Here is a 23,929-nt window from a genome sequence, read left to right as displayed (position 1 = left end):
TCATTATAATTGCAAGGTTCGGACTAATGTTCTCACTATTTCTGTAATATTTAGAATTATGGCGAGTTGTTAATTTTTCCTTTTTATTACCTTATCTGAATTTGCTTATACAGGTGCACAACCTTTTATCCGAAGATCCAAATAACGAAAACCTCCGAATAGCGGCCATTTTTTCGGTCCTTGAAGAAAGGTCCTTGAAAACGTTCACCGAGGACGGCCCGCAGAGGTGACAGCGGAACCTCCGGTCGGTCCTCGAAGAAAGGGGAACTAAATCCCCATTCATAAAAGAGAAGGTGAGGGTATATTGCGCGGGAGGGTTAATAATTGACAATATGCTGCTGCCTGCCCGCTGAGTTAAAAAGTTCCCACGGTAGACTCACGATACAGTGTTTCGTGAGTCTTGCGTGGGAACTTTTTAACTCAGCGGGGCAGGCAGCAGCAGATTGTCGCTCGCTTCAGTTTCACCCCACCTACACCCTTCTGCTTCCCGGCCATGTGTGTGACCCCTTCCCTCCCCTCTGCACCGGCGCGGGGGCTTTGCACTGTCTTCAAGTCGGCGATTGCAGCAGGACCGTGCCAGTCACCGGAGACGTCAGGACCATCGGGACACCGACCCCCAGGCCCACTGCAAGCACGGAGATCCCAGAGACCCACAGCCAGCAGCAGCCCAGCCCCGTTCCAACTTCAGAGGAAAACTGTAAACTGGCCGGAGACGTCAGGACCACCAGAAGCCGTTCCCCGAGCTGCGCCCCCTCATCGGGACACCGACCCCCAGGCCCACTGCAAGCACGGAGATCCCAGAGACCCACAGCCAACAGCAGCCCAGCCCAGCTCCAACTACAGAGGAACCTGGGTTGCGGATGACGGGGCGCAGCTCGGGGCGTCGTAGGGGCCCATCGGGGAGCGGGTTCCTGTTGGTCTTGACGTCTCCGGCCACCTGCCATCCTCCGGGAACTGTACCGCCCTTGCAGGAGAGTGGGGTTGTTTGTTGTTGCAGAGGGAGGGGGCAAGGGCGGTACAGTTTCCAGTCTCAGCTCCAGTCCAGGGGGGTGGCCGGAGACGTCAGGACCAACGGGACATCGACCCCCAGGCCCACTGCAAGCACGGAGATCCCAGAGACCCACAGCCAGCAGCAACTCCAGCCCAGCCCCGCTCCAACTCCAGAGGAACACATAGGGGCAGAAGCTGATGGTGTGCAAGGTACGTCTTGTTCTTGGGGTGGCGGATGAGGGGGCGCAGCTCGGGCTGTGGGCAAACTGCCACTTGTCACCGTAGCGGCCCATCGGGGAGCGGTATCCTCTGGAGGGGGAGGGGGGTATTGTGCTGTTTGATCGCCCCCTGCTATCCCAGGGACAGGGAGACACAGCGGCTTTTTAGACTGGTGGGCAATCACTTCCAAAGTACTGCCCACACAGTCAGTAATAATAATAATAATAAATTTTATATTTAATGGGCGCCTTTCATACAAAATCTCAAGGACACCTTACATAGTAAACATATAATCGGAATATAACAATAAGGACATCACAGAGACACAAATTAAAAACAGGATTCAATCCAAAAACAGAAAATCAAAAACACAGTGTGAAGAGGGAGCAGCGGCAGCCAAAGCGCGCCAGCGTTCACTCTCTCTTCACGGCAGCCATCTTGGACACAGACCTACAAGACTACAATTAGACAAAAAAAATCATCCCCCCACAGTGGATAGCACTGTGGAGGAAGGCACAATGTCCAGTCCCCACCCCATGTTCACCCCAAAGTCAGGCCTATTGAGGCCACCGCAGTTGCCTCTACGGAGGCCCGATGTTCCTGGCCGTTCTCACCGGATGGTCTTGCCCCGGCGTCCGGAGAGTCCTCTCGGCGGCTGGGCCACTTGGAACGGCCGCTTCCTGGTTGGAGCCCGCGGCTGCCGAAGCCGACAAGGCCGCGCCGGTTTGGAGCTCCCAGGCTCCCGTTGTTGAAGTCGGCGCCGCCTCTACGCTCCGCAAACCCGCAGCCCGGAGTTGTTGCTCTCGGCGGTCCAGCTCGCCAGAGCTCCAGCGCGTCGCCCCAGGCAAGGGATCGCCCGCTCCACTCCGCTCTGCTCCAGCGCTCCGATGCTGTGCCGCCGCCGAGGCCGAGGTGCTGGGCGGTTCCCGCCAGGAAACGGCGCTCCAAGCCCGCAGGTAGGCCACGAGGACGGATCGACGGGCAGCCCGGAGAAGAAGCTGCCTCACCGACCAGGTAGGGACCTAGAAATAAAGTTGAGACCTACCCCCCCACATTAAAAAGTCCATATCCCCAACAAACAAAAAACAGGACTCACTAAAAACTATTAAAAAAATACACCTCTCCTACACTGCATTTCATACAAACATTTATTCTGCAAGAAAAAACTACATTGAAGACTCAAACTCGCGACCGAGTTTACTGCCGGGATCAAGGCGCAAACTCGCGACCTTGCGGATATGAGCCGAGCACTCTACCACTGAGCCAGCCATTAAAATCTACGCTAAAAAAATTCCATTCCGAAGACCGACAAATTCCGAATTACGAAAAGTGTCTGGTCACAAGGCTTTCGGATAAAAGGTTGTGCACCTGTAGTGTACTGGCAAGAATTGACAAAAAGGTTGAAAAAGGTTGAATAAACGTCAGTGACACATTGGTCGATAAATCATATATAGAAAATAGGGCAGATGCGCTGGACAGGTGATACGCTGAGCTATTATCGAATTTGAAATGCATGAGAATTATTTTTGTCAGTAACATGACCACTGTAATCTGGTGCTAACAAAAATAGCCCAAAGCACACAAAAGTTAATTAGGACTCTTTTCCAAAGATTCATAAAAAAAAAAACTGTACCCATGATCTGGTTCCCTCCTAAATACTTTACACCTTTATTTCAATTCCTAACTTACCACCAAATCAATGTGCACTGATTATAAGAATTAAATTATCATTATTTCACTTTAGTACTCTCTATTCTAATTAGTGGTACAGCAAATTCAGTTTAATCTTTTATTTTCTATTTAAAGGGTTTACTCCTATTTTATCACATATTCAGAAAGTCATGATTTGAGTGGCAGGGAATAGCACTCATGATTTTCTCCGCAAGTCTCAACTTGACTTGTCAGATCTGAGGCCTCTTAGTTCCAGCCCAGCGATGCACAGATAATCTCTTGTTGGTGCTTCTGTGGAGTAGTGAGTGTTCGATTGTCATTACTGCTGTTTCTGAGCTTCAATCCTAAATTGAGGCTCGTATCACAAAAATCCACGCGACTCTTCAAAGGGAGCAGCATTCATTTGCTCTGACCAATTTTTTAAATTTCCAAGCTGACATTGTCAAAACAGACTAACAAGTAATTATCTCTCCACTGTTGTCGACAGCTTGTTTTATGCAAGCTGACTGCCACATTTGGTTACAGTGGGGGCGTGCTGTTTGCCTGCAGGTGAAATCCATGCCCACCACAGAACCTCTGTTTGAACTATGTGGTGTATTTACTCCCTAGACAGTACTAAGAAAACAGATGGGATTCCCAGCTCCCAAACAAACCAGTAAATGAGCAGTCTTCTTTTTTTTTTTAAATTACAACTAAATGAGCCAGTTAGCAAAGTGCTTAAAATGAACATCACTTTTTTGCAACTAGGTCACGAGTAATCATGTTTAAGACCATAGGTAGATAAAAATTCTGGAGAAACTCAGCGGATGAGGCAGCATCTATGGAGCGAAGGAATAGGTGACGTTTCGGGTCGAGACCCTTCTTCAGACCGATGTGGGGGAGGGCGGGAAAAAGGAAGGAAGAGGCGGAGACAGCTGGGAATGGGAGGGGAAAGAGGGAGAAAGCAAGGACTATCTGAAATTGGAGAAGTCAATGTTCATGCCGCTGGGGTGTAATCTACCCAAATTTCGCTTGGGTGGTTTACACTCCAAGGGTCTCAACCCGAAACGCCATCTTTTCCTTCGCTCCACAGATGCTGCCTCACCCGCTGATTTTCTCCAGCATTTTTGTCTACCTTCAATTTTTCCAGCATCTGTAGTTCTTTCTTAAATGTTTAAGACCATGGTGCAATACCTGCTTATGTATTTTATGCATCAATAGAGTACCAATTGTAGTAAGAAAATGTGTGGGAAGTGTCAAATTTTTTACAATGAATTTAGTATGTCAACTTATTTGCCAGCGATTTAGCTCCATACTTTGATGCGACTCACCATGCGTTGCAAGGATGTCTTTCCATACAATTCCAATTTTCATAGATATTCATGATTACACATTGTTAACGATTGCCATGAATTATGAATACATTTTTGTTGGCCCAAATTTGGGTGGCACAGCGGTAGAGTTGCTGCCTTGCCGCGCCAGAGACCCGGGTTCGATCCTGACTACGGGTACTGTCTATATGGTGTTAATACGTTCTCTGCATGACCTGCATGGGTTTGCTCCGGGAGCTCCAGTTTCCTTCCACATTCTAAAGACATACCGGTTTGTAGGTTAATTGGCTTGGTATAATTGTAAATTGTCCATAATGTGTGTGTGTGTGTAGGATAGTGTTAGGGTGCGGGGTCACTGGTTGGCACGAACTCAGTGGGCCGAAGGGCCTGTTTCTGTGCTGTATCTCTAAACGAATGAATTTCTTTTTTTTGACACTCAGCTCCAATCATTGGGGTTCAATCTTGACCTCTACTGCTGTCTACATAGAGTTTGCACGTTCTCCCTGCACCTAAATCCAAACATAAATGGAACATGTATTGGGAGCAAAGAAAAAAAAAAAAGATGTGCAAGTGATTCAGCAACTTACAGCTCACAATTCAACATGATTTAAGATCTCAATCAATATATTTCAAATCCATTCATTAAATAGTTAATTTAGGATACATTAATCCTGCATCACACAAAACAAAACATGTCTTGTGTAAATTCACAAGTTTACCTTAAGTTTATAGTTTTAAAAACTCAGCTTCACCCAAATTGACAAAACTATTGTAAATTTGTCCAAAATATCTGATAGGAATGCTTTACCCTACTTTACGCCAGACCATAAGAAATCATCTCCAGAAATATGGCACAAGCCTGCAACTAAAGTTACCACAGTAACCAAAGTTACCATAGTTTCCTCTCAGTTTGCTATATCCACTACTTCACTGCTATCCAGCACGATGGGGGGGGATATTATATCGCAGTAAAAATACTGTTGCTTTATGCTTCCTTGGTGTAGCTGGTTGCTGCATGTGCAGTATTCAAACATGAAAGACAAAGATCTCTTTCAGTTCCATAAACGGCAGAGAAGAAAAGGTGGGGTTGCAGAAAAATCACTTTCACCTTGGGGGCATTCATTTCAGAGAAATTGTTTTTTACTTGCAAATTAGGCTACTTGGAAAATACTACAACAGATGACTGGAAAAAAACCACAGAGTGATTGCAAGCTCAATCTTTTGTTCTTGGCTAGTTATAACTTTCACATGTGATTAATTTGCAGATGTGTTGGGAACAATGGCAGTGTAGCTCTGTTGTTGCAGTGTTTGCATCACCCGATGAATGAGAAAGACAACCCAGTTAGAGATGGGAGTCTTTGCCTCAGCTTCAATTTCAATGTTACTCTTGGAATTATTTTGCAAAATGCTTTTCTCCAAGTAAATTGAAAATAAAAACATTAATATATATATATATATATAAAATTATGTGTTAAATGATGAGTGTAACTATTGGCCACAAGTTCACAATTTTAGTTATTCATTTTACAACAATATGGTGTTACTAATAAAACTCAGATTTATTGATCATCTCTGACTGGTGGTGAACCCTTACAGTCCTTCTGAAGATATTTCCACAAGGTTGTTAGGTAGGGTATTCCTGGATTGAGGGTGCCAATCTGAAATGTCACCTATCCATGTTCTTCAGACATGCTGCCTGACCCACTTTGTGGCCTTTCCCGGATTTTAACCCTGGATTTCAGTGATGAAGGAACAGTGATATTTCCACATCAAGAAAAAAAAAATGACTTGGAGGGGAGACCGCAGGTGGTGGTACTCCCATGCACCTGCTATCTAAGTCCTTCTTGGTGTGGGTTCTGTAAATGCAGTCTGAGTATCCTAGGAATGAACGTTTACTTTGGTGGATGATGAAAGACTGCTTGTGCCCTGGATGGAGTTATGTTCCTTGTATATTGTTGGAGTTGCATTCATCCAGGTAGTAAAAAGTATTCCATTACACTTCTAATTTAGTGGCTTGTGCATGGCAAACAGGCATTAGTGAGTGGAAACAAATCACTTGCTCCAGAACACCCAGCCTCTGAAGGTCATTAAGCTTTATTTGGCAGTGCCTACACTAGTCATGTCAAAACAATGATGAATAGTCCATTCACATTATTTGAATAAATTAATATTTTTGATTTACTTTTTATGGGCATCTGCCACTGAGGAAACTCTGGTAAATAAAGCCTGTATTATTTTAGGCATTTAGTCAGCATGAGGCATTTCCATGTGTGCTCAATGTCATTCCCTTGCATTTAACCAAAAAATATTTGAAATACAACTGAAATGAAACATTGGTGTTTCTATCATCTACTAGAATTCTTGATTTTAACCGCTCCGAATAAAATGTTCTAGAACTTTCATTTTTTAATTATAATCCATGCCCATTAAACTAACAATTTGGGATTACGTTCATCGAAATATACTTCGGGGAGGACTCCAAATGTTAGTCTGGGAAGATTTTTTTATCCTCAGTCTCGTCTGGTTGTGAAATTATCAACATGTTATTTTCCTGTTCCTTCACAATGGAATCTCTTGCCCATTAAAGAGAAAGAAAAAAAACACCATCAACTCAAACTGTATAAGTATGGATATTTGGGAGTTACTTCCAAGTTGTGATCGAAATGAATGATTTATCTGGTTTACTCACAAGACAGCGAATACCCAGGTGTAAACACAAAGCAACAGATAACTGAAGGATGCAGATGGTTATATAGCAAATAATGAATGTTTGAGAGTGAATACAAGCATATAAATTAATTGGTCATGCAGTTCAGAGTAGAATAAATTATGCAAGTAATGAGAATTATGTTATTGTACGTTACTTGCACAACTATATTTTTTACTTCCATAATGTTTATGGTATTTTAATTACTCATCAAAAATACGTCCCTAATTTAACGGATTAAATGTCTTTCCACAGCATCCCTGCAGATGTTGACTGCTATCTTACTCTATTATTTTCACTGAGCCTTAGTGGGGTTTACCATTGTGCTGTCTTCATTGCATGATTCCACAGAATCAACATTCTCTATCTACAATGGAGGCAAACTGTTGTGATGTCATTAGAGCAGGCCTACTTGGGAGAGATCAATATCCCAGTGGAGATTATTATAGTAATATTTGTTGAAATTAAGTTTGAAAATTTGATTTGAGATTTAAAAAACAAACATTCAGCAAGCAATTTTCCCATTCTCAAAGATCTTTCGTAACATAAACACTTAATCAGAAATGCCATGTCAAGAAGAGCTCATTTTTACCTCTCAGCTGATAACTTTAAGATGAAGAGACTCACCTACTACTTATCATGAATTGCAGCGATTCAATGGTATCTGAACACTGTGATGCAAGGTTTCCTCATGTTTTGAAATAGAACTATAATCAAATATTATATCGTGCAAGAATCATGCAATAGAGAGCAATGGCACATTTTGGCAAAAGTAACTCCATTGGGGAAATAATTACGGCAACTTCTCTTAGCTTAGATACATTTGCCTAACAAACTAAAAGCTGAAAATGACATCTTAGAGATCAGAGGTTGCAAAACATAATGTATACCCTAAACTGAAGATAATGTGACAATCAATCTTTGAGCAACCTTGAAGTGACATTTAAGTTAGCTACATCCTTTGATACAGTCAGCTATGTGTGCGATTGCCAGTACCGATCCCATAATAACATAGCAACATCCTGCATTTATGTAATCAGTTAATCCCTAAAATGTAATGCAATGTTGAAATGAAAGAACGAATCAAGTGCTTAAAAGGAGGGACATGGACAGACACATTTCAGATTGGGATCCTCTCCAGACTGATAGAGTTGAGGGGAAGTCCCTTATCAGATTCCACATTTGCACCCTTGTCTCCACTTCACCTCGAGCCTCTACACTCATCTTTCCCCCACTTGACTAATCTACCAAACACCTGAATTCATCTATCACCTACCAGTAAGATAGACACAAAATGCTGGAATAAGTCAGCAGGACAGACAGCATCTCTGGAGAGAAGGAATGGGTGACGTTTCGGGTAGAGACACTTCTTCAGTCTGAAGGGTCTAGATCCGAAACGTCACCTATTCCTTCTCTCCAGAGATGCTCCTGTCCCGCTGACTTACTCCAGCATTTTGTGTCCATCTTCGATTTAAACCAACATCTGCAGTTCTTTCCTATTACTTGCCAGTTCTTGCCCACCCCTTCCCCTCACCTCTCTAGACCAGCTTTCTTCCCTCTACTCCATCAGTCCAAATAAAGATGCTGAACCAAAGCGTTGTCAGTCCATTTGCCTGCACAGATGCTGCCTGGAACACCAAGTTCCTACAGCAATTTGGGTTTTTTTTGCTCAAGAGTCTAGTATCTGCAGTCTCGTGTCTTTATTCTTTGAATAATACTGGTAAATCACAGAGCTAGGATTCCCTAGCCTTACTCTTCAAGTTAGTCAAATGGCCAAATTTAAAATGCATAATTAATTGGAATTTATTCTGTCAATAATGAAATTACCTTGGAAAGGTTTCACTGAACATGTGTTATGGGGAAGCACAGCTGTAATAACTGGAATTAAAAATGTCTATAATAACCATATGCACCCTTCAATTATACTTTGCATGTTGGTTACACCTGGGTAACCAGATATTTGTGAGATTTTGTACAATTCTGAAACGCTGCCTCCATTAGACCTCTATTGCTACCATTGATAACATCTGTGTACTAATAAGAACAACAAAATTAGGTTCATGTTCTCCCAGTTTCCCTTCAAATCACAATAGTAGAAAGCTGCAACACCACGGTAACCAATCTATAACAGGTTACAGGAAACAATTTAATAACACATCCAGTAAGACTGAGGAACTGAAACATTCTGTTTTGGAGCCTGAATTTCTTGTGATAATCAATGAGCACTCATCTTGCACTTTTTATTCAATTGCAGCAATAAGAAAATCCATAATTTAATGGGCACCAAGTAGAATTTTTCAAAAGAGTAATGACATGGAATTTGAAAAGATAATTCAGGTAGTAATTTCAGTATATATTTTGAATGTAATTTGACCATTTACACACTCATATTTGAGCACAAATGCTCAAATTTTGTTTGGCATGCTCAGAGGGGAGAAAGAAAGCCAATTTGTGCTCTCTGTATTCTCCTGAGAACACCAGATTACTGACAGTCCCTAAAGAGGTTACTTCACTCCCAAGATGGTTGATGTGGGCCAGGTAGACCTCAAGTTCCTGTTTACTGTGGCACCAAGCAAGGCAAGAAGAAAAACCCTCGGGAAAAGATGACTCCAAAATGGGAACAGAAAAAAGCAAAAATAATTTTTAGAAGCCCAAATCTGTTGCTGAATACCCAACAGGCTGAACAAAGCCTTAAAGTAGAATGTTTCATTGCTCATACATGCCAAAAACAAAGAAATTCCTGTTACATATATGCTTACACAAAAGAACACAGAATCATTGAGTAACTGCTCCAAAATGCAAAACACTGCACATTTCAGCTACTTGCGTTAGTTGCTCTAAAAATTATAATAAACTGTATGACATACTTTCGCACATATTAGTACAGGTTCCAAATTCTCTGATCAAATTACCCGCAGCGATGTTTTAAAGTCTTCAAATCTCTATTTGTGGTATATTGTGGGTTGCATAGAAAGGTTCCAAGAGTTGTTGAATAATGAAGTTCTCAGAAATAAAGCTTCACTGAGTAAATCTACACACAGTAAGAGACAAAGTCCGCATTTCTATTGTGTGAAAACAATATCAGAGTTTTAAACCCGATGAGAGAACAGGTCTTACCAATGTTTCTACATCTCATGCTATAACATGCTTGGGTGCCCAGTCCCAGGAAACAGTGAAAATACAATCAGCATCAAACCTCAAGAGCCATCTAGATAATCATTAAAGCTGCTTACATAGACTTACTTAATACAGGATTAAAAACAGGAATAAAGATTTATCAACATATTGGTAGACATCTTCCCCATTACCAGTTACATTTTAAAGCTTAAAATGTTTCATATGTCTAGAAATGACTGATTATTACCAAAATGTGTTTAATGAGTTATATTGCGGACATTTGTCCCTAATGCAAAAAAATCCTAATGCAATGCAATAAACCCAATGCACATTATCAAACCTTTCTGAGCCCCTTTCATTTTTTGTTATCGTTGGCTCCCCATTTTCATTCTTTCTCTATTCTCTTCCCCCTACCATTTTACATTTATTTTACTCTATCAAAGTTTCACTAAAAGGGTGGGACAGGTATGATGGTGTGTATGGTAACCTCCAATTCCTAATCACTTCATGCATCTATTGACTTACAATAGTTAGACTTTTAAAATAATTTGAGAGATACCATTTGCACAGTCTGACATTACACCAGAAATCTATTAGCTCGAGATGTACGTTCTCTTGATTTGGAGTAAAAAACAGCCATCTGGATCATCAACTAGCATCATTTGACATTAATTTGTCTCTGTTATAACATAGGTGACACATAGCTCATGCCCCAAGCTAAATCATAATCATTTATTTCACAAATGTTTCCAAAACGCAAACTTTAGTTCTTTCTCAAGGCTTGTTCAGTTAAGAGTGTTACACAAGCATTGGTTATGAAGAGGTGATACACCTATATAATGTCCTGTTGCTCTGGACCATAAAGCAATCTACAAACCACATCTTTCTAATTAAACACCAACTTCCCAGTGATACCACTATGAATTTGAATTGATATGGTAAAGTAGCTGATCACACCTAAAAATACCAAGAAATTCATAACATGCAAATGAAAAAAAAAATTTATTCTTATGACACAGATGTGAATGTGCACTTTTAAAAATAAAGGTAACATATAGAATAGACCTCTCAGTATGACTAAACAAAAGACAGTTTAATTTGACTCTGCTGGTGCTGCCTGCACAGTAGTCTTGGAAAACCTGCCTCAGGGGACAACAGAACAAAATCTGTGACCTTGTCAAGCAGATATAGACCAGCTCTCCTTTTCTGTTCATACATACAACTACGCTGTGCAAAAGCCATGAATGTAACACACACACACACACACACACACACACACTATTTTATGCAGAGGTATTTTAAAATTCAGTCAGGTATCAGAAGTTCAAATGTAATGCTTTAATTAATGTGAAGAAAGAAAGAATAAATAAATAAATAAATAGATGGATCACATTATAGTTCAATAATGCCCCGTCCCACTTAGGAAACCTGAACGGAAACCTCTGGAGACTTTGTGCCCCACCCAAGGTTTCCGTGCGGTTCCCGGAAGTTTTTTGTCAGTCTCCCTACCCGCTTCCACTACCTGCAAACTCTGGCAACCACCTGCAACCTCTGGGAACCACACGGAAACCTTGCGTGGGGCGTAAAGTCTCTAGAGGTTTCCGTTCAGGTTTCCTAAGTGGGACAGGGGCATAACAAGGAACAAGGTTCGAATCCCGTTCTTTCCCCTTCCTTGCAGCTTGGATCTAAATCAGTGGTATAGTTCCTTTATGGTTCATGTATTTTTATTCACTGTAGCATTGAGTTTTGCCATAAAAAACAGTAAATATCATGCCTCTCCACAAAGAAACATCCCGATAATTGCAGTAACTGTAGTGCTGGTTGACATGGAAACTGCCTCAAAAATCCATTGCCATTTGCAGATCGTTAGCTTAGCTTCTCAATAAATCAGTCATCTTGGCAATCCCTAACTCATGATGAAGATGGAAGGATCCCTCACCCCCCCATGCCTAGAGTCATATTAGGGCTTTAGAATCTTTCAGAAAACATTGGAACACAGCCTGCAGATGTAAATTCCTCTTCTTTGACAGACCTGCATTTTCAATTATGACTTACTTCTAGAAACAAGGAACCGAAGATGCTGGTTTACCAAGGAAAGACATAAAATGCTGGAGTAACTCAGCATGTCAGGCAGCATCCCTGGAGAACGTGGATGGGTGACTTTGAGTCAGGAAGAAGAGTCCCGACCTGAAACGTCAGCCATCCATGTGCATGCTGCTGAACCTGCTACGTTACTCCAGCATTTTGTGAACTTTCCATGACCTACTTCCACTCCAGTACTGAGAAGTGCTAATGGCCAGTACAAAAATTAACTTGGTTATGGGCATTGAACACAACTTGTTTGTATTGGGCAATTGAACACAACATGAGCTTGACAGACTATAGCTTAGTTGAATGGCAAGAGAACACAAGTCAAATGGAGATCAGGAGTGCTGCAGACACATGCATGACTGCTTAACCACTTTTACCCTTCAGATATCACAGAGTATATTCATTGTTGCAATACAGTCTCATATATGTAGCGCAAGCTCCCATAAAGCAACAATGAAAATGTCACTGCCTTGGTAGTCCTGGTCAAGGAACAAATATCAACCTCAGGGCACTGGTAAACATGTGCCTGCTTCTCTCCAACAACCAAAGGTTCAACTGAAAATGATATTGAGGAAGGTAGACACAAAAAGCTGGAGCAACTCAACGGGATAGGCAGCATCTTAAGAGAGAAGGAACAGGCGATGTTTTGGGTCGAGACCCTTCAGCAGACTGAAACATCGCCGTTCCTTCTGCCCTCGCCATCAGGATGAAGGTACAGGAGCCTGAAAACTGTAACGTCCATAGAAAATACATAGAAAATAGAAAATAGGTGCAGGAGTAGGCCATTCGGCCCTTCGAGCCTGCACCACAGGTTCAGGAACAGCTTCTTCCCTACTGCCATCAGGCTATTAAACACTACAACCTCAAATAAGCTCTGAACTACAATAGACTATTATTATTATTGCACTACTATTGTTTTTTATATATATATATATGTGTGTGTGTGTGTGCGCACATGCGTGTCCGCGCACATACGTGTCCGTGTGTGTGAGAGTATCTGTACATATACACACTGAACTTTTTTTTTCTCTCTCTTTTATCATATTGTTTACAGTGTACTATGTTTACATATTCTGTTGTGCTGTAGCAAGTAAGAATTTCACTGTTCTATCTGGGACATATGACAATAAAACACTCGACTCTCCGGCGATGCTGCCTGTTCCGCTGAGTTCCTCCAGCATTTTGTGTCTACCTTCAATTTAAACCAGCATCTGCAGTTCTTTCCTACACATTATATTGAGGAAGTTGTGTAATTAATGCCGACTGAAGTGCACTCTTTTGTATGAGTAATTAAAATAGCACCTCACCTGCATTTGCAGGTAGATGCAGAAGATCCATAACCCCATTTATGACAATGATTAACACTACAAACAGGTTACCCAGTTATCGACCTTTTTGTAAAGTTACACTACAGAAGTGACATAACTTCAAAAATAATGTTGACTGTAAATTACCTGAAAGGAATGTGAAACGTGCTACATAAATGCAAGTCTTCCTGCCTCTTTGCCATTTCTACATGCATGTTCTCTGTTACCGCTTGGCTTTCCACCAGCTGCTCTGATTTCCTCCCACATCCTAAAGATTGTAGGTTAGTTGGCTACTGTAAATTGCCCCTGATATGCAATGAGTGGAAGTGAAAGTGGGATAACATAAAACTAGCATAAATGGGTGATTGATGGGTGGTGTGGACACTATGGGCCGAAGGGCCTATTTCCATGCTGCATTGCTAAACTAAATAGGATTAGTCTACCTCAAATGACACAAAGATCAGTAGAAATAATGTATGTGCATCATTCAGTACTTAAGTTCCTCCTCTGCAGCACACATGCCTGGGAAGGATTGCCAATTCTATTTGACTAATTTGCTTCAATCTATGGTTTATAGAGGCATACATGATGGAAACAAGCCCTTCAACTGACCAAATCGTTGTTGACCATCAATTATCTGTTTACACAAATCCTACATTGATCCCACTTTATATTCCTCCACTTTCTTATCAATAAACTCCAGATTCTACCACTCATCTGCACACTGGGGGCAATTTATAGTGACTAATTAACTATCAACACATATGTATTTGGGGTATGGGAAAAAAACCAGAGCACCCCACATGGTATGCATGCCGGCAAATAAATCCTAAACTGGCTAAGTTGTGTTATTTTGCTACATGCATTGATGACTGCTCCACCTAGTCTTATACATCTAATGTGCTTACCAATATTTGACATAACTCGTTGTTAATAGAAAAGCTTTCTTCTTTTTTTCCCCTCAGAAATTCAGGCACAGACAGATAACTGGCAGCAGGCAGTATTCAAAATGACAAATGTCACATTAGGTCACTTTCAATCAATATAAAATGATTTTCCTCATTTAGGAATACTGAAGATGGTTTTTCATTTATAAATATGTTGGAAGCAAAATTTAGGCTACCTGCAAAAGTAGTCTGGGACTGTGCCTCACCCATAAACCATACAACTGGATCCCCATACTTCACATGAGATACTCAAAGAACAGCTAATTCATTGTGTACTCTCCTACACCAGATGCCCAGAATGTCCCGATTCTAAATACAGCTGTGTGTATACACTTTGTAAGCTTTTCCCATTAAGAATCAAACCTAGATATTTTGACACCGAAGGTAGCAGTGTGACCCAGTTGTGCCTTTCCTATGGGAAATAACTTATTTTCAAAGATTCTCTTTTGCAAAATTTTCTCAATTTTCTTCAAGCCAAACATTAATTATTGGGCACAGAATAATCCTAGAAAATAACAAATTTTCAGCTTAAATAGCAATGGCTGCATTTTCATATTCATCAGAAATGGGATAAAACCCAATTAACTTTCATCCCATTAAATATCTATAGACATCAATGTGGTTATAATGTATCTCCCCCCACTACCGCTCAATTGTATTCAACAAAATAGCAACACATTTCAAATTAATTCTCTCATATACTCCATATTATTTCTGCAAAAGGGTTCCGACCTAAAATATCTCCTATTCATGTTCTCCAGAGATGCTGCCTGACCTGTGGAGTTACTCCAACACTTGTGATTTTTTTTGTAAATCAGCATTTGCCGTTCATTTTTTCTTCATGTTATTTCTTCCTTGACACCGTAAGGCAGTTGCGTTAAAGAAAATCACAAACAAATCTCCCCAACCATTTATTTTCACCCACGAATTATTGGTAACAATTAATCTCCAGAGGTACAAAGGTCAATAAAGGCTAATGCTAGCTCAGCTCTCCTAACCAATAGACAAAAAGCTGGAGTAACTCAACTGGTCAGACAGCATCTCGGGGGAAAAGGAATAGGTGATGTTTGAGACCCTTCTTCAGACTGAAGGGTCTCAATCCGAAACGTCACCTATTGCTTTTCTCCAGAGATGCTGCCTGACCCACTGAGTTGCTCCAGCTTTTTGCGTCTATCTTCGGTTTAAACCAGCATCTGCAGTTCCTTTCTACACATTTCTCCTCGCCAATAGTCTTATTCGGATGCTATTACTACATGACTTTTAATTGGTTAGATTAGCAATCCCACAAATTTGTCAACTAGAACAGTTATTCTACTGTATACAGTTCTAGAATAACTTGCAATAGGAAGGTTATTTCTTCTGTAGTGCACAAATTAATATTATCGGAACACATTTGAAATTCTGCCTCGCTTTATTTAATGAAGCCCCAGACAATTTTTCTCATCATCCTTTTGAAAATATAACTATATCCTTATTACACATCCTTCAATAACCAGCTGTGATTCTATTACCACAACGAAGCATCGATTGCGAAATTGGTAGCTTACGCATGGGACTGGCACTGTGGTTCCAATGAGTTGCATTAAACTGGCACCTTCAGAAGATGTTACTAATGCATCTCTTCCCCACGACACACAGTCATAACAAAAATATACTGTACAAAGCTGATGAAGATCCTAGACCTGAAACATTTAATGCTTCTTTTTCCACATATGTTGTCTGACCCACTGAGTATTTCCATCATTTTCTATTTTTATTTTAGATTTCCAGCAATTGCAGGTTTTTGCTTTTGATTTTTTTTTGGTCATTGTACAAATCCCTATTTATTGAAATTAATCCCAGAATCAATTTTGTTTAGAGATACAACATGGGCGGGGGCCCACCACTCAGACCATCACACTAGTTATATATTATCCTACTTTCTCATCCACTCCCTACATACTAGGGGCAATTTTACAGATGCCAATAAACCTACAAACCCCTACATCTTTGTGATGTGGTAGGAGAGTGCAGCGCCCCGGGGAACCCCATGCAGTCACAGAGAGAACATGCAAACTCCACACTGGCAGCACCCAAGGTCAAGATCAAACCCAGGTTTCTGACGTTGTAAGGCAGCAGGTCTACCAGCTGCGCCCATTGACTTGCATTGTATAGCACCTTCAGCAAAGGAAAATCTCAGGATTTTGTTAAATTAAAGGCACACAACGGCATTAGGTCATATGACCAAAAGTGATATTTTTAGGAGTTTAAGAAAGGCAAATGGGAAGAAAAATCTGAGGGGTTTATGTGGGTAATTTTTGTGCCACTGAGGGTTGTACCTTTGAGGACATGATCCCAAGCTATGAGGGTCCTTAAATTCAGCAAGTCAAGTCAAGTTGGATTTATCGTCATACGCACAAGTATAGTGAGGTTCAGGTACATTGAAAGTCTCATTTGCAGCAGCATTATATAGTCACACATAAAATATATTATCCCATAGACAGTGCGAAACAACATTAGTACAAAAACACAATTAGAAAACAAGTCCATGGTAGTGCAAGAGGTGGTCCGTAGTGTCGAACGTTTGCAGGACCTTATAGACATAGAGTGGCACAATGTCATGGAGAAACTTGAAAACAATGAGCACATAGATTAACAGGAGAAAAAAAATACAGCTCTACCATGAAGTAAAATTCTCCAGAATCACATAACAGGAAAGGTAGAATAGACTCCACTAACAGTGTGTTTTGACACAATTGGTCAGATATACGAATTTTTGATCCACCACCATTTCCTGAAACACATGAAAACCATGGTAAAAGACTAACTGCTCTTGTGACTGGAAAAATGTTTCAGAATTACATTTTTTTTAAGAATATCATTGTGCCGCCCCAATTCTTTTGCACAATATTCTTTAAACAAAATCTTCTAATGTTGTCTACTCCTTCAGCCATTAGATTGGAATAAATAAACAAGACACATGCACATCCAAGTTACAGTAAAATGGAAAACACCTGCTTTCCATGTTCTCATGTCCATTTCTACATCAGAAAAATCTCCCAGAAAAGCCAAAAGATGCATTCATATATAATTTTTCAATGGCGGAATATTTAGGTACGTCAGATGGATAGAAAACGTATCTTTTCTCCCTCAACTTATCTTCGGATGGAAGCTGTATAAATAAATAACTAGCTCAGGAAAGGAATTACCATCCTAATTGCTGCCCATAATCTGCATAACGATTTATGAGATTCACCACATTTGTGAATCGTCTGCAAATACAATGCTGCAGCCTGTGCTTCCTGCAGAGCAAAAATAAAATTGGAAGGAGTTGAAGGTAGATTGATAACATCTATAATGTTTCTAGAAGATGGGTTAGAAGAACAGTAGCAGCTGATCATTTGAGTTTGACAAGTTCACATTTCTGCATGAAGAAGATGAACTGCATGTGCAAAGAACAAGCTTGCATTTGGAAATAAAAATAAAAAGCTGGAATAAATTCTATAAAGAATCCAATTCTACTACAAAACTTTTTTTTTAACAAATGTCCAGTATTCATATGTGACCCTGTGGACTCTCCATTTATGATTCAATTTTTCAAGAATAGTTTCTGCCATAATTGCTATAATGCAAGTTGTACTGCCATTGCAATTTTAAACAATATTTAACAGAAATTTTGCAGTTTTGTTTCACATTAATAAAATGGGTTCCCCCAAAAATGAATGCTTCATTTTTCATTACTGCTTCACGTATGGGTTTACCATAACAATTTTGAGACATCAACTGGCTGCTTTAAAATGCTTACACGCCCACTTGCAGCGCCCAAGGCACATTTTATCTTAGAAAAGGCTTGTTCTGCACTTTCTTCTCGTGTTTTCATTGGCTTATTGAATCGCCCAGTTATATGAAAGCTGCTAGCACTTTCGTTTCCTTTAACTCGGTCAATTGTTCCTTCTACATTCAAATTTTATCTATCCTGGATCATGACACACAAATTTTCACACGTCTGCTTTGCTCTAAACAACTCTCAGCCTTGGCAGACACAAAATGCCGGAGTAACTCAGTGGGACAGGCAGCATCCCTGGAGAGAAGAAATGGGTGACGTTTTGGATCGAGACCCTTCTCAGCATTGGCATTATGGGCCATCTCTTCCCTTCAGAAGTGCCTCTTGGCATGCAGATAACCCAACATTTCAAAACATCTCAAAAAATAATCAGCCGATCAACATTTTGCTTTTGCAAGAAATCAATAGGTAATATATATTTTATAAATTGTCCACAGAGATTGGTTTTATTTCTAACATACACTGACATAGGGCAAAGAGGAAAAAGATTTGTGAAGGTTCCCACCTTGTTCACCATCTAACAATCACTAGAAAAGCTAAGAGCTGAGCATCATCACAGCTCTCTGCTACAAAAACCCATATGACTGAACACTTCAAACTTCCACAGGCAGACCAAATGCTGTCTGGTAAGTGATGTTCAACTGGCGAGTTGAGAATTACAGAATAAAACACTCTTGTGATACATTGAGGTGACAAAACCAGAGGAGGACATTTTTCCCCCTCCAATTTCGACTAAATGTATTGATTGCTTGCCGCATTAATTCCATAGTAATTAGTTACTATCTTGCCCCCTCAGCAAAGTATAATTTAAGCACAAGGTTTGATGAGTATTAGCAGATCACTCAAAAATAGGGCTAATATTTTTCTTGCCTATGTCCACATCCTTCCGATAATGTCAGTGGGTAATGAACCCTGGCCAATTTGATTTTTCCCTATCAATTTGCTGCTCTAGTCAATCTACAAGGATAAAATTTAGGATTTGCCTGGCCTGTACAATTCAGTTACTCACTTCATTAACGGACAAAGCCACTTGGGAAGAAGGTAACGAAGAATGATGCTGTAATAAAAACTTCCAACAAACAAAAATCACTTCAGCATGTTGAGGGATTATAAATATTACATCACCACATTATATCCCATTTAACAACATTAAAATAGTTATCTTGCTAACTTTACCTTAATTTACAAATCACATCTTGGTGCCTCATGAACATCAAGTTTATGTGGTACTAAACTGAACTTCTTAATCTCATATCTTTGTTACTTTGTACTGTGTGGATAATAGCTTTTTAGAATCATTTCTACATCAATACAAAGTAAACAGTTAAAAATTGAACTTTCAACCCACAAACTTCCTGTATGCCATGAGCGAGAACACTTGATGATAACTGCAAAACCTCTCTCATTGAGTGAGTGACTAACAACTTGTCTGATATTCAGTGACTAAATCGAATGCTATTCAATTTGTTAGAGAACTACTCACTAAGTCGAAGGCCACAACCTTTGCATAACGTTTTAACTGTAGATTTATCAGAGCATGATTTTCATACTATCCTAACCACAATTTCCCTTTCAATCAACAGTCAAAATAAATTATTTGATCAATTATCCAAATTACTGTTTGGTTACAAACTAAATACAAGACCATGTTTCAAAAGGTTAAAGCATCAAGGTACCTTAAAGTTTTTTTCAACACTAATAGAGTGATCTGGAAGGGCATTCAAAGCTGTATTCTGAGGGAATGCTGCAGACAATTTTGGGCACAGTAAGTGTTTAAGAAGGAACTGCAGATGCTGGTTTAAGCCAAAGATAGACACAAAAAGCTGGAGTAACTCAGCGGGACAGGCAGCATATCTGGAGTTGAGGAATGAGTGACGTTTCGGGTCGAGACCCTGCTTCAGACTGGTCTCAACCCGAAACGTCACCCATTCCTTCTCTCCAGAGATGCTGCCTGTCCTGCTGAGTTCCTATCTTTTGGGTACAGTAAGGTTCCACAAAGAAATGGAATAAATCTGATTTAATGTTTGTTAAGGGATAAGTGTTGGCCAGAAGACCAGGAAAATATCCCTCTCTTTTCTTAAATAGTGCCATGGGGTTGCTTAAATCTCTAATGCAGTTTATCACCTCGCATTTCAACTGAAATCCTGTGCTCCATCAATGCAGTGGAATTGTAGCTCAAATTATGTGCCTCCTCAATGGGTCTTGTATACATGATTTTCAAACTGAGGCAACATAAATTTAATGATTGCCATACACTTTGGCACATTCAGGTGATGTGAGATTTACAGCCTTAATGCACATATTTTTCTTGCTGAACTGCAGAAACGAACCTTAAAATTAGCTCTGAATTATACGCCTGGAGAAACTCAGTGGGTCAGGCAGCTTCTGTGAGGGAATGTCGCAGAAAATGTTTTGGGTCAGAATCGTTCTTCAGTCCTGACACAAAATATTCATTCCCCCCCCCCCCCCCCACCACACACACATTTGCTTTTTGCATGCTGGTCCCAGAGGATGATCTAGTATTATCTGATACAATCGGCCAACACTTTTAAAACCTTTTCTATCTGTAAATTCTAGAACTATATTCTGCACTCAGCGTCTTTCCCTTCCCTATTATACTTGAATTTGCCTTGATTGTATTTATGTAAATTATTATCTGACTTTGATTTGATAGCATGCAAAACAAAGATTTTCACTGTACCTTTCACTGTACGTGACAACGATAAACCTAAACCTGACCTGCTGTGTTCCTCCAGTAGTTTTTTTTTTTTGAAACTCTAGATTCTATCATCTGCAGTCTCTTGTGTCTGGATTATACCACTCAGCTTTTTTACTGCAACAATATAAGGATGTGGACATCCTTGGGGGGGGGGGGGGGGGGAGGGAAAGAGTGATGAGGTGAAGGGAAAAATCAACAGATGTGAGCAAAGGTTTCTTAAAGTGCCAAGTAGATAGTAGCTACTACAACAGATTTGGTTTTGTTACAATCAAACCACGCCTCACTTCAACATGCTAAATGCACAGTCTGGGTATGACTGGCTAACATGGAAACAAAAGTGAAAACCTAGGAGATTAAGCATAGGCAATAAAATAATGTTAGCAAAATAAGCAGATAGAAATCAAGACAGAATAACATGAAATAATAAGATGGAAATGTTTTACATGGAATGGATACAATTAGGACCAGGCACAGCTATGATAGCTGGCATTTGTCCAAAACACAACAAAGTTAACTAAAGTTCTCCAGCCTTTAGGACATTAGCAACTATAATTACAAAGTCACTGTGATTAGGAATGAAAAATCCTGGTTAAATAAACTATCCACCACCTTGTTCTCAGTTCAGCTATGAATCCATATATGTTGACATTCAAAAGTCCACACTTTAAAATGTGCTCAATTAGGCCCATTACACATTGACAGTTCTGACCAAGAATTGCATGCTCTTTCCACATAATCTGACAACTATTAAGAGTTTCCAGCACGCTCTTCTTCTCCCCCCCCCCCCCCCCCCCCCCCACCCATTTCATTGTGGATGAAGAGGCATTGTATTTAACTGTTCAAAAGGGAACTGCAGATGCTGGAATATCGAAGGTACACACAATTGCTGGGGAAACTCAGCGGGTGCAGCAGCATCTATGGAGCGAAGGAAATAGGCGACGTTTCGGGCCGAAACCCATTGTATTTAACTCCCTTTTTGGCCATATTTTTTAATGATTCTCATTATTTGATTTATTTGAAAATGCAAATCCAGCAGAACATTCCCACTGTTTAGTTATCTTGCGTTCTTGCACAATGACATGTAACAACAAACTTTCAAACCATCCACGACAAAAATATTTTGACAATCACTATATATTGAAAATGATATGCAACAAATCATAAGTACACTATAGACATGTACTTATAATTCAGGTTAAGAATTAACCTTTTATATCTAATGACAAAATAGAATCACTGATGTAAACAATAGGTAAATATAATATAATAAGTCATCAATTCCTGTAAAGTGAAAATTATAGGTGTAACTCGCCTTTTTTTTAACACAGAAAAATGAGACAAATTACAATTCTTCGGTTTTAGGGATACATATAACGACTAAATTAAAATCTTCCCCTTCAATGACTAAGGCGTGCAGAAGGAAAATTAAAAGGCACAAAATACGAATGCAAATAATCTGGAAGCTTCAGAAATTAATCATGGAGTCACTATGATAAAGTAAAGAGGCAGCCATGAAACTGTCAAGCAGGCACTCTGAAACTTGCACACCACAGAAAGATATGCCCGATCTCCCAGAGAAAAACAAGATTTAAACAAGAGGCCTGTGAAGGGAGACAGATAGACTGAGACATACATACACACACATAGGGGTTGTGACCCGAGCCGAGAGCAAGGCCCATTGTTTGCCGCTGTGTAGCCGCAACCTCCTCAACCTCACTCGGGGCCTCCTACCACTGCTGACACACCAGCTCACACTCACTGTGCCCTGCCCTCCACTCCACCACACACGCACGCACACTCGCTCGCTCACAAGTTACCATTTACATCCCGTCTCTCGACCGTGGCAGCAGCGGGTCACGTGGCTCCGTCCGAACCAGCATTCCCAAAGCCTCTGCCTTCCAGCGCCGAACGGCCGCGCTCGGGCACGCGGACTCGGGGCTCGGGCACGGGCACGCGCATTCGCACACGCCCCCCGCCCCCACCGCGCGCGCGTCCTGGCGTCCCTGGCGTGGGGGGCGGGGCCGTCTCGCGCGGCTCAACGGCGGTTTGTCGGCGCCAGACCCCAACCTGCGCCTGCGCGGCACCATGAAGTAGGAGGAAGGGGGGGGGAAGAGGGGGAGCTCGCCCGGCGCCTCGACGCCCGATGGCGACAGCGACAGCTGACCAGGTTCGTCCGTTGATAGAAAGCGCACCTCGCACGATATGTGTGTGTATATATAGATATTACACACACACACACACACAAATATATCCATTTGTATATAGATCATCTGAGTCGCGGCTGGATGTCTTTTCCCCCTACAGTCTATCTTTTCCTCACTGACCTGCATTTGACGTGGTTTTAAAGCCCCAAAGCGCTGCAGAGAGTTGTTAACAGACAGAGTGTTTTATTGACATAGATTCCAAACAGAACAATGACATACTTGCAGCTGCACAACAGAATATGCTAACTTAGTAATAATAATAATAATAATAAACTTTATTACGGACTCAAGGTCCAGACAAGGGGCAACATTACATTAAAAATGCATTGCATATTAAATATCATAAAATACATATAAAATCTTGGTATATCACTTATAAAAATCATAATTTATATATTTTTTAAAAACACAATACATAAGCTAAAAAGATTTAAAGAATGATCAATGTCCTACAACGAGTCAACGATACCAGTGTCTCCACAGCTGGGATTCGTAGCGTGTAGTGCTAACCCTTATGTTTGACAAGGCCACAATAAGCACATTTTTAGAGTCATTTATCCTGCAAATGAATTTATGCATGTGATGTCTTAGGATAGCTTCTAAAGTACTGACTCCTGCAGCCACAAATATATTACTGGCACTACACCATCTAGGTTGCCTTAGCAGTGTTCTCATGGCATTGTTATATGCCACCTTTAGTCTCTGCATACTTGTCTTTCCATAGTTCGACCACAGGTGCGTAGTGTAGAGTGGTGTGCAGTATGCTCTAAATAGCGACACCTTCACCACATCTGCACACGCACCAAATTTACGCAAGAGAATAT

General features: G+C 40.7%; 1 protein-coding gene across 2 annotated transcripts in view; it reads right to left on the bottom strand.

Annotated features, from left to right (window-relative positions):
• The window catches only part of znf592 (zinc finger protein 592), a 127,021-nt gene extending 104,189 nt beyond the window's left edge, over positions 1-22,832 (bottom strand). For both annotated transcript variants that reach the window (XM_033015011.1, XM_033015012.1), the window contains exon 1: positions 22,719-22,832. The gene's annotated coding sequence lies outside the window, so the exon portion shown is untranslated. The remainder of the gene's footprint in view (positions 1-22,718) is intronic.
• Between the last annotated feature and the right edge of the window lie 1,097 nt (positions 22,833-23,929).

This window comes from Amblyraja radiata, chromosome X, assembly GCF_010909765.2.
Source record: "Amblyraja radiata isolate CabotCenter1 chromosome X, sAmbRad1.1.pri, whole genome shotgun sequence".
NCBI lineage: Eukaryota > Metazoa > Chordata > Chondrichthyes > Rajiformes > Rajidae > Amblyraja > Amblyraja radiata.
Note: the sequence above shows the minus strand (reverse complement) of the source record. Positions and strands in the feature narration are given on the sequence as shown.